This window comes from Schistocerca gregaria, chromosome 4 (genome assembly GCF_023897955.1).
Source record: "Schistocerca gregaria isolate iqSchGreg1 chromosome 4, iqSchGreg1.2, whole genome shotgun sequence".
In the NCBI taxonomy this organism is placed as follows: Eukaryota; Metazoa; Arthropoda; class Insecta; order Orthoptera; family Acrididae; genus Schistocerca; species Schistocerca gregaria.
The window spans coordinates 128,272,892-128,288,299 of NC_064923.1; positions in this window are offsets into that span (position 1 = coordinate 128,272,892).

Here is a 15,408-nt window from a genome sequence, read left to right on the forward strand (position 1 = left end):
CTCGGTTGCTGATTGAAATGAAAAGGTTGCTCGCTTTGTAGCAAGCCTTATCATAGTCATAATCGTTTCATAACTTGTTTAACCTTTAAGCATAGGTGCGCATCTTATCCCCGAACCTTTCGACATACAGTTTCCAAATTAAAAAAAAAAAAATACGACATCTGTTTGAATAATTGAGACACTCAAGTCAATTAATATTACTTACAGGTTTTCATGTGTTGCAGGAGGGCATTTAATAAGAGAAACAGTGTCCAGCGCGGTAGCAAACACCGCTGTTCCACCCGATAACGGGTGGGCTGCAGGTCCTGGCCCTTGCAATTATTGTCATGTTGTTCTTGTTTTGATTTCTCTTGTAAAAACTTATTCATTCAACAAATTTGTTAATTTGTGAAGAAAACAAATTAACAATTATATGTTATTAAATACACGTGAGGCAATACTGACGCTACGACTTATCTTTGAAGCTAGATTAAGGAAGGCCAAACCTACGTTTCTAGCACCTGACTTGGAGAAAGCTTTTGACAATGTTGACTGGAACACTCTCTTTCAAATTCTGAGGGCGGCAGGGGTGAAATACAGGGAGCGAAAGGCTATTTACAATTTGTACAGAAACCAGATGGCAGTTATAAGAGTCGAGGGGCATGAAAGGGAAGCAGTGGTTGGGAAGGGAGTGTGACAGGGTTGTAGCCTCTCCCCGATGTTATTTAATCTGTATATTGAGCAAGCAGGAAAGGTAACAAAACAAAAGTTCGGATTAGGTATTAAAATCCATAGAGAACAAATAAAAACCTTGAGGTTCGCCAATGACATTGTAATTCTGTCAGAGACAGCAAAGGACTTGGAAGAGCAGTTGAACGGAATGGACAGTGTCTTGAAAGGAGCATATAAGATGAACATCAACAAAAGCAAAACGAGAATAATGGAATGTAGTCTAAGTAAATCGGGTGATACTGAGGGAATTAGATTAGGAAATGAGCATCTTAAAGTAGTAAAGGAGTTTTGCTATTTGGGGAACAAAATAACTGATGATGGTCGAAGTAGAGAGGTATAAAATGTAGACTGGCAATGGCAAGGAAAGCGTTTCTGAAGAAGAGAAATTTGTTAACATCGAGAATAGATTTAAGTATCAGGAAGTCGTTTCTGAAAGTATTTGTATTTAGTGAAGCCATGTATGGAAGTGAAACATGGACGATAAATAGTTTGGACAAGAAGAGAATAGGAGCTTTCGAAATGTGGTGCTACAGAAGAATGCTGAAGATTAGGAGGGTAGATCACATTACAAATGAGGAAGTATTGAATAAGATTGGGAAGAGAAGTTTGTGGCACAAATTGACCAGAAGAAGGGATCGGTTGGTAGAACATGTTCTGAGGCATAAAGGGATCACCATTTTAGTATTGGAGGGCAGCTTGGAGGGTAAAAATCGTAGAGGGTGACCAAGAGATGAATACACTAAGCAGATTCAGAAGGATGTAGGTTGCAGTAGGTACTGGGAGATGAAGCAGCTTGCACAGGATAGAGTAGCATGGAGAGCTGCATCAAACCAGTCTCAAGACTGAAGACCACAACAGCAACAACAACATTATTAAATAAACAGGTTATGTGAAACGAAAGTTACGTTAGTGGGTCCTCCCTTCCATGGTTCCCTTAATACTAGTAAATAGCACGTCTCACATATACTTCCTGATCCTTCTCCTCCACCCTCTCACTGCCCATCATCACTTCTTCCCCCTAACCCTCTTCACCTCCTCCTCTCTTCTCTCGCTATCCAACTCCTCCTTCCCTATACTTCCATCCGCCCCCCCCCCCCCCCCCATATACACATTTCCTCTTCCTCACTCCCCCTAGCCGACCTTGAGCCGTGTTTATATTGTTGTAGGCAACGAAAACTTGAAAACTGAAGTCGCTTAAAATAAATGGTTAAATCGGTTGGGATCATTGGTGTACGGAGTATGACAGCTACCGGATCTACGAGAATAGTTGCTTCAACGATAGTATCTCGCACAGTTTTAATCTGAAAACCGGTAGGATTACAAAGTTTGGCGCGTTACAGATTTTGTACTGGTTTAAGGCGATAAGCAGATTTTCTGTTTTATGTTAAAACCGAATGTGATGAAGTAATTAAAATTTTTGTTAGAGACGTTTGTTTAAAATTTTTGTTCAATATTATATGGAAGGAGGAAGACTATGTAGGAGAGATCCCTTTGTCTGGTGCTTTAAATGCTCTGCTATAACAGTTAAAACGCCCTGTGAGAAAAAAAAAAAAAACGAAACCGCACATTTTCTCAATCGATTTTAACAGAAAAAAGGTACAGTGTTGTTCAAGGAAGCATATATCTTAAGTCTGTCTGAATGTTTGTTAGACTATCACGTAAAAATTAATTGTAAATCGATTAAGAGCTTTTCGATACTTTTGCTAATAAGTTTTCCCTCTTACAGATTACATATATATACTGCTGTTCGAAATTAAAGCATCAAGAGTAAATTTTGCAATGTTGCTTTTATTGTGCCACCAAACAGTGTTAACAGGTGATAGTAAAGCAGAAACAATATGAAGAACATAGAACGTAAACAGCTGCAGTTTGCATAACGGTAGAAAAAAATTTTCTGCTTAATTTTCCAGCTTAACGGATTTGTACACAATTTCCGGCAACTGGGCAATTCGCTCAGCATGAGGTGTCACCACCTCATCAGTATCATTTTGAGGCAATAACGCCCATTCTTCCTGCAGAGCTGCTCGAATGTCTTGCTGAATGTTTTTGGGATGCTGACGTGATGAAAACAGTGTTCCCAGTGCATTCCAGACATGCTCTATCGAATTAAAATCGGGAGAGGGAGAAGGTCACGCCACGCACCCATTCTAAGAAAACATCAAGTACCCAAGCTCTTCGAGCATTACCTTCCATCAGTACGAAGTCTGACCCCACACCGCCTTGTAACAACCGTACATAAGGTCCCAAGATCTCATCACGATGTCTGATATCAATTAAACCCATAAACCCTTCCGACTTGACCGTACAAACTCATGAAGAGGTGTTCGAGCGGTAGACATAATTCTTGCCCACACCGTTAAGAATCATGCTCGACATCGGTCTCTTTCTACAACGTCTGGATTCCGAAATCGTGTGCCACGTTCCCTCCAGATGCAAATGCGTCGACAGTTACCCTTCAGCCCAGATCGGAATTCATCTGGGAAAAGAACATTGGCCCACTTTTCGACAGTCCAGGTAGCATTTTGACGACTCCACTCTAGACGTTCCCTTCTGTGAAGACTTATCAGAGGTAAACATACATAAAGTCTCCGGCAATAAAGGCCACTCTGCCGAAGCCTTCTCTACACCGTTTACCTCAGTACAACACGTCCAGTGGATGCTGCGAGGTCAGATGCCAGTTGCAGTGCAGTATTAAGGCGGTACCGTCGTGCCCTTACAACCAAGTAACGGTCCTCTCTTTTTGATGTCACAATTGGTCGGTCCTGCCCTGGTCTTCAGAATACTGTTTCGGCCGCTATAAACTGTCGTCTCATCCGAGAAACAACAGAGCGATTCACATTAAGCCATCGAGCCACAACAGTTTGCGACTCTGCTGCTTCCATTCTTCCTATGGCCCTCCTCCGCAGAGAGTCTGTAGGCTTCTTCTCTGTGCCATCTGTGACTGCACACAGCGATTGTGGATTTGGGATTAAATGGGAAACACTACCCCGTTTGATAGGTGTCCTGACGTCACGTTGACATGGTTTTCCGTTAACCGGAATCCTATTTTTCGTGAAAAACACTATTGTGCTGACATCTGTTGACATGTTGTATGATTATACCGTGAAGTAGACACAAGAGGGATATATATATATATATATATATATATATATATATATATATATATATATATATATATATATTTTTCAATGTTGTTCAAGCATTTGAAGTAAATCGCTCAAGAACTTGTCGAAATTTTTGCTTAGGCAATTTATAACACTTATAACACTTGATAACGGCACTTTGAAGCCAAAATCATGACTGTGTAAGTGTACATGTAACACTGTTAATAAACAACAGTGTAATGGTGGTACTGACTTTAAAGAAGTAAAACATAGAAGTAGATATCCTCGGAGTAACGTAGCAGCTTAAATCACTTAATAAAAGCAAGGCCTCCGGTCCAGATTGTGTACAAGTCAGGTTTCTCTCAGAGTATGTTGATAAAACAGCTCAATATTTAGCAATTACACTCCTGGAAATGGAAAAAGAACACATTGACACCGGTGTGTCAGACCCACCATACTTGCTCCGGACACTGCGAGAGGGCTGTACAAGCAATGATCACACGCACGGCACAGCGGACACACCAGGAACCGCGGTGTTGGCCGTCGAATGGCACTAGCTGCGCAGCATTTGTGCACCGCCGCCGTCAGTGTCAGCCAGTTTGCCGTGGCATACGGAGCTCCATCGCAGTCTTTAACACTGGTAGCATGCCGCGACAGCGTGGACGTGAACCGTATGTGCAGTTGACGGACTTTGAACGAGGGCGTATAGTGAGCATGCGGGAGGCCGGGTGACGTACCGCCGAATTGCTCAACACGTGGGGCGTGAGGTCTCCACAGTACATCGATGTTGTCGCCAGTGGTCGGCGGAAGGTGCACGTGCCCGTCGACCTGGGACCGGACCGCAGCGACGCACGGATGCACGCCAAGACCGTAGGATCCTACGCAGTGCCGTAGGGGACCGCACCGCCACTTCCCAGCAAATTAGGGACACCGTTGCTCCTGTGGTATCGGCGAGGACCATTCGCAACCGTCTCCATGAAGCTGGGCTACGGTCCCGCACACCGTTAGGCCGTCTTCCGCTCACGCCCCAACATCGTGCAGCCCGCCTCCAGTGGTGTCGCGACAGGCGTGAATGCAGGGACGAATGGAGACGCGTCGTCTTCAGCGATGAGAGTCGCTTCTGCCTTGGTGCCAATGATGATCGTATGCGTGTTTGGTGCCGTGCAGGTGAGCGTCACAATCAGGACTACATACGACCGAGGCACACAGGGCCAACACCCGGCATCATGGTGTGGGGAGCGATCTCCTACACTGGCCGTACACCTCTGGTGATCGTCGAGGGTACACTGAATAGTGCACGGTACATCCAAACCGTCATCGAACCCATCGTTCTACCATTCCTAGACCGGCAAGGTAACTTGCTGTTCCAAAAGGACAATGCACGTCCGCATGTATCCCGTGCCACTCAACGTGCTCTAGAAGGTGTAAGTCAACTACCCTGGCCTGCAAGATCTCCGGATCTGTCCCCCATTGAGCATGTTTGGGACTGGATGAAGCGTCGTCTCACGCGGTCTGCACGTCCAGCACGAACGCTGGTCCAACTGAGGCTCCAAGTGGAAATGGCATGGCAAGCCGTTCCACAGGACTACATCCAGCATCTCTACGATCGTCTCCATGGGAGAATAGGAACCTGCATTGCTGCGAAAGGTGGATATACACTGTACTAGTGCCGACATTGTGCATGCTCTGTTGCCTGTGTCTATGTGCCTGTGGTTCAGTCAGTGTGATCATGTGACGTATCTGACCCCAGGAATGTGTCAATAAAGTTTCCCCTTCCTGGGACAATGAATTCACAGTGTTCTTATTTCAATTTCCAGGAGTGTATATACAGCCACTCGCTCACAGAAAGATCCGTACCTAAAGACTGGAAAATTGATCAAGTCACACCAATACGCAAAAAGGGAAGTAGGAGTAATCCGCTGAATTATAGGCCAATATCACTAACAACGATTTGCAGTTGGATTTTAGAACATATACTGTATTCGAACATGACTAAGTACCGCGAAAAAAACGATTTATTGACACATAGTCAACACGGTTTCAGGACTTATCGTTCTTGTGAAACACAACTAGCTCTTCATACTCAAGAAGTAATAAGCCCGGCCGGAGTAGCCGTGCGGTACTAGGCCCCACAGTCTGGACAGAGCGACCGCAACGGTCGCAGGATCGAATACTGCCTCGGGCATGGGTGTGTGTGATGTCCTTAGGTTAGTTAGGTTTAATTAGTTCTAAGTTCTAGGCGACTAATGACCTCAGAAGTTAAGTCGCATAGTGCTCAGAGCCATTTGAACTATTTTTTGAAGGAATAAGTGCTATCGACAGGGGATGTAGAATTGATTCCATATTTTTAGATTTCGAGAAGGCTTTCGGCACCGCTCCTCACAAGCGTCTTTTAACCAAACTGTGTGCATACGGAGTATCGCTTCAGTTGTGCGACTGTATTCGTGATTTCTTGTGAGAAAGGTCACAGTTCGTAGTAATAGGCGGAAAGTCATCGAGTAAAACGGAAGTAATATCCGGCGTTCTACAAGGAAGTATTATGGGCCCGGTATTGATCCTGATGTGTATTAACGACGTAGGACACAGTCTGAGTAGGCCTATTTGATTTTTTGCAGATGATGCTGTCATTTACCGTCTTGTAACGTCATCAGATGATCAAAATGACTTGCAAAATGATTTAGATAAGATATCTGCATGGTGCGAAAAGTGCCAATTGACCCTCAATAAAGAAAAATGTGAAGATATTCACATGAGTACTAAAAGAAATCAGCTAAATTTCGATTACGCGATAAGTCACACAAATCTGGAGGCTGTAAATTCGATTGAATACTTAGCGATTACATTTCCAAATAACCTAAATTTGAACGATCACATAGATAATAATGTGGGTAGAGCAAACCAAAGACTGCGATTCATTATCAGAGCACTTAGAAGGTGCAAGAGGTCTGCTGAAGAGGCTGCTTACACCACAATTGTCCGCCCTATTCTGGAGAATTGCTGTGCGGTGTGGGATCCGCATCAGGTGGGACTGACGGATGACAACGAAAAAGTACAAAGAAGGGCAGCTTGTTTTGTATTATCGTTAAATAGGAGAGATAGTGTCACAGACATGATACATGAATTGGAAAGGCGTCTTTCGTTAGCGACGGGATCTTCTCATGAAATTTCAATCACCAGTTTTCTCCTCCGATAGCGAAAACATTCTGTTGACACCCACCTACATAGGGAGAAATGATCATCACGATTAAATCAGAGAAATCTGGGCTCGCACGGAAAAATTTAAGTGCTCGTTTTTCCCACGCGCCGTTCGAGAGTGGAACGGCAAAGAGATAGCTTGAAGGTGGTGGTTCATTGAACCTTCTGCCAGGCACTTTATTGTGAATAGCACAGTAATCACGTAGATTTACATGACGTAGATGAAAGGGTTTGGGAAAAAGGTTTCCCAGTTTATATAGTAAATATATATTTACATAGCAAAAATAATTAAAGATCTGCAGCTTTTGAGCGTCCTGATGTGTATTAGAATAGCATGTAAAAATTTAAAATGAATGGGCCAAGTAGTTTATGAGTTTTTCAGTATCGACATCGAACAACGACTAGTCTTTATATAGTAATTTAGATGGTTGGATATGCTATTCAAATCTGCTTACCAGTTACGTAACAAAGTAATCAGCCTTAAAAGTAGTAAATGACTAATTGTTAATCGTTTAAGATAAAATAAATTTTGTATTGTTTCTGTAAGATTTACTTCTAGGGCCATACGATATTTAAATCTCAATTAATCGGTTTTATCAAAAATGGAAATTTAACTACCTTGTCCTTCGGGGATAAATATTTTCCACATACCTAGCAGCTTTCAGCCAGCAGTCTTCATGAACTAACACAGCATATGTTTCATGTGCTTGGCACATGTGGGGTCGCACTTCATACTGATGTTGACGTTCATGGCCCAGCTATCCATGTCTGCTGGCGGTCGATGAACTACGGATATGTGATTTGTTTTCCTTTATTGCATTTCGATTCCCCCGGAGGGGGCGGGCTCGCAGCAGCTTATTACGCCGCTCTTCAGCCTACAGACTGTTTAAAACGTAAGAAGAAAATAAGAAAATAAAAGCAGGCGATAAAACGGTGACTTAAATTGTAAAATGTCGGAAAATTGTGGAAAGTTAAAACATAAAACAAAGCGTTGGCAATGCTAATAAAATAGACGGGAAGGAGACAGGTAAAGTAGTAGACAGACAATTAAAATAAACATTGCGACAGTCTGGTTTCTGTTCGCAAGAGATATAAAAATGACACCCTGTGACAGTAGGATTTCTGTTCGCAACACTTCGGAAAAGACCGACAACACTGAACACTCACTTTAAACACTGCACTAAAATGTCTGCACAAAGATGACACACCATAGCCAAAGGCAGATGGGGACGGGGGGGGGGGGGAGGAGGGGACCTGGACTGGTGAGGGGGAAAACAAGGAGGGAGGAGAGGAAAAACGAAAGGTAGGGAACCGAAGGAGGTAGAGGGCTCCTAAGGGGGAGGGGAGGGGCAGGGCAGACGCGAGAGGGAATGGGAAAGGTAGAGGAGGGAAATGCAAAAGGACTCAGGGGGGAGAAGGGGGGCAGAGAGAGGGTAGGCGGGAAAAAAGAGGATGGAAGGGGGGAGTGGGAGCCCAGGAAAGGAGGGTGGTGAGGATCAGAGTTTATAGGAGGGATAAATGGAGGGAGAGAGGGCATCATCCGGGAGGGGGAGTTGATGGAAGCGACCTTGGGAAAGGAGATGAAGGGTGCAGAGATGGAGGGTAGGGGGGACAGAACAGTGAAGACGTGGCAGGGGGGGGGGGGGAAGGAGAGGAGAGGAGAGGAGTAATCAGGGGGGAGGGGGATCAAGGTGGCAGGAGATGTAGAGTATGCAGATATGTTCGAGGAATAGGAGCAGATGGGGGGAAAGGAATCAGGTCATAGAGGATCCGCGTGGGGGACGTGAGGCATAGCATATACGGAAGGCGAGGCGGAGTGCATGATGCTCGAGGATCTGGAGGGACTTATAGAATTTTGGGGGGGGGGGGCAGATATCCAGGCGGGACTGGCATAACAGAGGATGGGACGGATTAAGGATTTGTAGGTGTGGAGGATGGTAGAGGGGTGCAACCCCCATGTCCGGCCAGAGAGGAGTTTGAGGAGTCGGAGGTGGAGGCAGTTGTGGGCTTTGGATTGGATGGAACATATGACGGATCCAGGTGAGGTGATGGTCAATGGTGAGGCCAAGGTAGGTGAGGGTGGGGGTGAGGCGGACAGGACATGCGCAGATGGTAAGGAAGCAATCCAGGAGCCGGAAGGAGAGAGTGGTAAGACCTAGGATGATTGCCTGGGTCTCAGAAGGATTGATTTTCAGACGACACTGGTTACACCATGCGGCAAAAAGCTCAAGGTGATTCTGGAGAAGGCGTCGGGACCGTTGGAGGGTAGGAGCGAGGGCGTGGAATGAGGTGTCATCAGCATATTGCAAGAGTTGTACTGGAGGAGAGGGGGGGGGGGGGGGGGGTACGTTCACGGACTGGATCTTCATTCATTTAATACCCGCACCTGCACAAAGTTGTATGAGTACCGGACTGCTGCTTTGCGGTGTAACACTTCCCATTTGCCATTGTTCATTACAGTATCGCGAGGCTGTGAGAGGGCGCGCCCCGCGTCCAGCGCAACTGGTGAGTGCGAGGTGCAAGTCCAGGTCCAGGCACGCAGCGGGCAAACCTGTTTGCGAGGAGGTCGCAAGGTCGCCCCACGGCGGCGGCGTCGGCTCACTCACTCCGCCGCCTTCTGCGGCCGGCTCCACAGGTGGCTGCGCTCCAGCAGACTCGCTAATTTATTCTCAGCTCCTGCTGTTACGTCACACGTGTTTACAGCTGGGGCTGTCCGCGCCGTGCTCTGGCGGAGTAGCGGTTCCCTCTTCCGTCCCTGCCGCCTCACTCTCGATTTCACTGCGTACTCGAGCTGTCTGATCACCCAACCAACCCGTGCTTCGTAAAAGATCCAGAGGTCGATATGCTTCCTGTGTGTGTGGAGGATACTTTATAAATAAGTGACTTCCACTCGTCACTGGTAAATAAATGGAGTTGCAGGCATTAAGGCGCAAGGTGTGGAAAAGTTTCTCTTCTACTGCACTGTAACAGTTTATACGAAATGTCGACTCTGCAGATTCATGCCAAGACCGGTTTGACGTTTCAAAACCAGGACACAGCTAACGTGACAGCAGTGGAATTCCTGTCTGTGTGTGGTGTATATAGGTGGAATGGTAATTAAATGGACACTCTAGCTGCCGGCCGGAGTGGCCGTGCGGTTCTAGGCGCTACAGTCTGGAACCGCGAGACCGCTACGGACGCAGGTTGAAATCCTGACTCGGGCATGGATGTGTGTGATGTCCTTAGGTTAGTTAGGTTTAGGCAGGGGACTGATGACCTCAGAAGTTAAGTCCCATAGTGCTCAGAGCCATTTGAGCCAACACCCCAGCTGCAAACCTGCGTTGATACACGTCATCGGGGACATGTTGAAAATGTGTGCTCGACTGGGACACGAACCCGGGATCTCCTGCTTACATGGCAGACGCTCTGTCCATCTGAGCCACCGAAGGCGCTCTGTGAATGTAGTGGTGTGGACATGTTGGGAATGTGGGTCTCACGGGGAGCGTGCAAGGGATAAGTACCTGCAGGCGCACTATCCTTTGTGCCTTCGGTGGCTGAGATGGATAGAGTGTCTGCCATGTAAGCACGAGATCCCGGGTTCGAGTCCAGGTCGGGGCACACATATTCAACATGTCCCCGATGAAGTATATCAACGCCGGCTTGCAGCTAGGGTGTCCATTTAATTATCATTTCATTTCTAGCAAAGCTGCATGGTCATCAACGGTAACTGTTCTTTCGGGAACAGATACTACCGTCACATTTAGTATATAGATTGGTACTGCTTATTGCGTACTCCGAATCAAACATAAAGGCCCGTACAAACTGGATCCACACACCACTGTAATAACAGCCGAGCTGACTGCTGTTTTGGAACCCAAACTATTCGCACAGGCGTCCAAAGCGGACACAATAGTCATCATCTCTGATAGTGCATCAGCCCTACAACCGATCATAAACCATCGTAATAGTTGTAACAACCCCATAGTAGCAGCATTTCCGACATTGTGTTTCGGGTGCAGAGGAGCTGTGGTAACATCTTGGTAATAGAGGGGAAAGACCATTCTGGAATAACCAAATGAACAAGTAGATGCCGTAGAAAAGAAGGTATCTTTGCATGGAGCTACTAAATATGACAAACTCCCTCTCACACATACGATACCCATGCTCAGAAGCGGACTGGCAAGAGAAACTGCCGTCGACATCTAAAATCAAGGGCAGGTACGACATACTAGTTTATCCCAGCATTCCAAGTATACCATGGGTAATAAGACGCAAAAATTGTACCACAGCTGAAATTTAATCATTGGAAGTTCAGCAAACACCTTTATCGGCCCGAAATAGCGCGACCCCTGTATATGTGTGCGGAGAGGGAGAAGATACAAATCATGTATTTCTACAATATCCTCCGAACGTGTATCACATGAACGTCACCGCAAGTAATCTTCGGACTGCTTCGTCATCAGGTCCCAAGCATCCTCCAAACTTCGTTAGCAAGCAACAATACAGAAACGTATAAACTACAGGAAAAGTTTGTTAACAGAGCCAATATCGAGATATAGTTCCCTGCGATGCTAATCTAATGCTCTTGATATTTAGAGATCCACGGGAAGACCAATTAACTACCTATATTCCCACTTACTACTAGCAGAATATGGAATACTCAGATTCTAAATATATGTCACTATGTACTTCCTGCGTGTACGTGCTTGCATACTGGTATATCTTTGGATGTGGTTGTTTTCCCGTTGTGTCTAGATGGTACTTATACATCTGCATAAATATTCAGTCCTCTGTGCTCAACTTTTGAAACAATTTTCATAGGACATACAAAGAACACCTAATTGTTAATTTAGATATGTACTAATTAATGTGTACTGAATTGGGACTATCCCAAATGTGTACCAACAGCTCTTATTGTGTTGGTAAAGGGATTTTCGTAGTATGCTACTGGTAGGGTTCCTGCATTTAACGTAGGATCCACTTACAAGTAATATATACACGAAACCCTCCGTTGCCAAATGTAGCTTTATTGTAATTTTAATTAACGTGGAAGCCATAAAAACACCAAACAGGAAGGCAAAATCTACGCTTCCTAAGGCTACTTAAAAAAGGAATAAAATCACTTAAATTTGTTTCCACAAGAGGAGAATACAACGTCCCAATTCGGACCTCGCTAACACTTACATTTGACTGACATTAAATATAACAAGATAAATAATCATACATGTGATGAGAACAAATGAATAACACTACCAATCCTTACAGATGAGAATAACACTATATCCAAGAGGGTTCGCGCTATGGCAAGGGACATACTTAACTTCAACATATAAGGTGATTACAGTAAGCCCTAATTCCACTCGACAAACGTAGTAACGATATAAGCGAAACGAATGTACTGAAGGAAGATAACCGGCTGTGCCGTAGCAAAAACCCTGTCAGGACGCGACCCCCGTAAACACGTCAGTTTCAGCTACCTGCAACATACACAGAGTCATTTGTAGCTTCTTAAAAACAATTAACATGGAAAGGCACAACGCGTAATACACTAATAAAAATATAAACGACTACTTCACAGAACTAGCTCCTCTTTAGACAAAGCAAACAGCAGAATATTAATAACACGTAAAATACTTCTAACCTATAACAAACTAAGGTACCACGTAACAGAATATCGTCTTGAGCTCATACAACACTCAGCTTGACTTGCCTGTTTATAGGTCTTACAACTGAAGTTAACAGTGTCAGCTTAAGCAAACCCGCGAATACAAAACTCGAAATATGACAGGAATAATGATTGCAGCCACTGACAATGTTAGGCCGCCACACAGAGGAGACAATAGTAATATACAGCGGCACACAACCGAATATACATCTACAATTTAGTATAATCAGAATAATCAATTTTGTGTACAATAATTACTTACAGTACCATGACAACCTCCGAATAACTCTTATTAACCAAGTTAGGTGATGGTATCGAAAGTCACCTTTAGTGATACAGAGTCTGAGTGTATTCACTTTTTGGAAGGATTTCAACTTTACATTCTTTTCCACATAGCTCTCTGTTTACACACTTCTATAACTTCTGCAACTAAAGAAGGGCATATAAATGCACATATAACTGGCACAGATTTAAGCAGAATAAAACGGTACTTTAGTATGGCGCAAATGGATTCATTTGCTTTACACGTTGGATATTTTCATCATTCAGCAATTCAGGAATACACTACTGGCCATTAAAATTGCTACACCACGAAGATGACGTGCCACAGATAGGAAATTTAACCGACAGGAAGCTGATGCTGTGATATGCAAATGACTAGCTTTTCAGAGCATTCGCACAAGGTTCGCGCAAGTGGCGACACCTACAACGTATTGACATGAGGAAAGTTTCCAACCGATTTCTCATACACAAACAGCAGTTGACCGGAGTTGCCTCGTGAAACGTTGTTGTGATGCCTCGTGTAAGGAGGAGAAATGCGTACCATTACGTTTCCGACATTGATAAGGTCTGATTGTAGCCTATAACCATTACTGTTTATCGTATCGCGACATTGCTACTCGAGTTGGTCGAGATCCAATGACTGTTAGCAGAATCGGTGGGTTCAAGAGGGTAATACGGAACGCCGTGCTGGATCCCAACGGCCTCGTATCGCTCGCTAGCAGTCGAGATGACAGGCATCTTATCCGCATGGCTATAACGGATCGTGTAGCCACGTCTCGATGCCTGAGTCACCAGATGGGGACGTTTGCGAGACAATAACCACCTGCAAGAACAGTTCGACAACGTTTGCAGCAGCATGGACTATCAGCTCGGAGACCATGGCTGCGGTTACCCTTGACGCTGCATCACAGACAGGAACGCCTGCGATGGTTTACTCAACGACGAACCTAGGTGCACGAATGGCAAAACGTCATTTTTTTGGGATGAACCCAGGTTCTGTTTACATGGTCGCATCCGTGTTTGGCGACATCGCGGTGAACGCACATTGGAAGCGTGTATTCGTCATCGCCATAATGTCCTATCACCCGGCGTGATGGTATGGGGTGTCATTGCTTACACGTCTCGGTCACCTCTGGTTCGCATTGACGGTACTTTGAACAGTGGACGTACATTTCAGATGTGTTACGACCCGTGGCTCTACCCCTCACTCGATTCCTGGGAAACCCTACATTTCAGCAGAATAATGCAAGACCGCATGTTGCAAATCCTGTACGGGCTTTTCTGGATAGAGAAAATGTTCGACTGCTGCCCTGGCCAGCACATTCTCCAGATCTCTTACCTATTGAAAACGGCTGGTCAATGATGTCCGAGCAACTGGCTCGTCACAATACGCCAGTCACTACTCTTGATGAACTGTGGTATCGGGTTGAAGCTGCATGGGCAGCTGTACCTGTTCACGCTACCCAAGCTCTGTTTCACTCAATGTCCAGGCGTATCAAGGCCGTTATTATGGCCAGAGGTGGTTGTTCAAAAAATGGCTTTGAGCACTATGGGACTTAACAGCTATGATCATCAGTCCCCTAGAACTTAGAACTACTTAAACATAACTAACGTAAGGACAACACCCAGTCATCACGAGGCAGAGAAAATCCCTGACCCCGCCGGGAATCGAAACCGGGAACCCGGACGCAGGAAGCGAGAACGCTACCGTACGACCACGTGCTGCGGACGAGGTGGTTGTTCTGGGTACAGATTTCTCAGGCTCTATGCACCCAAATTGCGTGAAACTGTAATCACATGTCAGCTCTAGTATAGCATATTTGTCCAATGAATACCTGTTTATCTTCTGCATTTCTTGTTGGTGTAGCAATTTCAATGGCCAGTAGTGTATATTCAACGACGCGTGGGAGCAAGACGTCGCCGTAGTATCAGCTATTTACTTCACATTATTTCCTGCACAGACACAAAGCAGACGAAGCGTTTTCACATGCAACAGCGGCGAGCATCACACATTTCTTCCGTCACGCCATAGACACATCTCAGTTTCAATGGCCAGTAACAACAACCTATACATGCCCTCGAGGCAGGAAAGCCCCAAAACACAACAGTGCACCACCGCGATACCAAACCTAAGGTCCCATCGAGTCGCTGCCGGAATCTCTCGCTGACCCTGCCCATTGCGTACAGGCGCCGTACCACAGGCCTCACGGTAAACGTGAAGAAGCCACCTCCGACCCTGCGAATATCCACTCCGCTCTCCCTTTTCTCTCTCCGTTCACCACCCGACCACCGGCCTTAATCGCGAAAATCAAAGATGGTGACCCTATAATCGATGGCAGCGATGCCATCCTAAGTGCGAGAACACTGGCGCCAGCCGTGCCACGGCTCAGCTTCCACTGTGTATTCTGTGTTACATTTTCGACTTGTTCACTCGTTGCCGTACACTCCGACTGTAAATCTTGTTTTATGCAG